The sequence below is a fragment of the Etheostoma spectabile genome, chromosome 23 (genome assembly GCF_008692095.1).
Source record: "Etheostoma spectabile isolate EspeVRDwgs_2016 chromosome 23, UIUC_Espe_1.0, whole genome shotgun sequence".
NCBI classification, from domain to species: domain Eukaryota; kingdom Metazoa; phylum Chordata; class Actinopteri; order Perciformes; family Percidae; genus Etheostoma; species Etheostoma spectabile.
Genome location: NC_045755.1, coordinates 5,223,880 through 5,224,329, shown reverse-complemented (window position 1 = coordinate 5,224,329; position 450 = coordinate 5,223,880). Strand labels below are relative to the sequence as shown.

General features: G+C 38.2%; 1 protein-coding gene across 1 annotated transcript in view; it reads right to left on the bottom strand.

Annotated features, from left to right (window-relative positions):
- LOC116672932 (proton myo-inositol cotransporter) overlaps positions 1-373 on the bottom strand; it is a 64,369-nt gene extending 63,996 nt beyond the window's left edge. Inside the window, exon 1 of the mRNA XM_032504915.1 lies at positions 344-373. The gene's annotated coding sequence lies outside the window, so the exon portion shown is untranslated. The remainder of the gene's footprint in view (positions 1-343) is intronic.
- Positions 374-450: the final 77 nt, after the last annotated feature.

The window sequence follows — 450 nt, the reverse complement described above, 5'->3', positions numbered from 1 at the left end:
ATATATATATATATATATATATATATATATATATATAGGCTACTTATAGATACAGATTCATGCAACTTGTGTATCAAACTGCAGTATGTCTGTTGAATACAGTCGAATTTTAATGATGAGAAAACAAATAGGCTTTATATCACCCTATTTCACATGTTACTGTACAACAGGCTGCTTCTGGCATAGTAGAAAAACAGCTGCCCCCTGCAGGTTTGACTCTAGTATTACAGGTCCATGATGACAGTCAGGGGACGTCTCACACACTGACAGACATGGGCCTACAAGAGGTTTCTTGGGCAATAACATCTCTGTACAGCTGACAACCTTGTCTAAACATACATACACATTAATGAAAGAACTGGGTAGCCATGGTGTATTTCACAAAATCAACCCTAGGCTCTTATTATCAGAACTCCCTCCTTCACACACTCGACCATTATCATTGCCCAC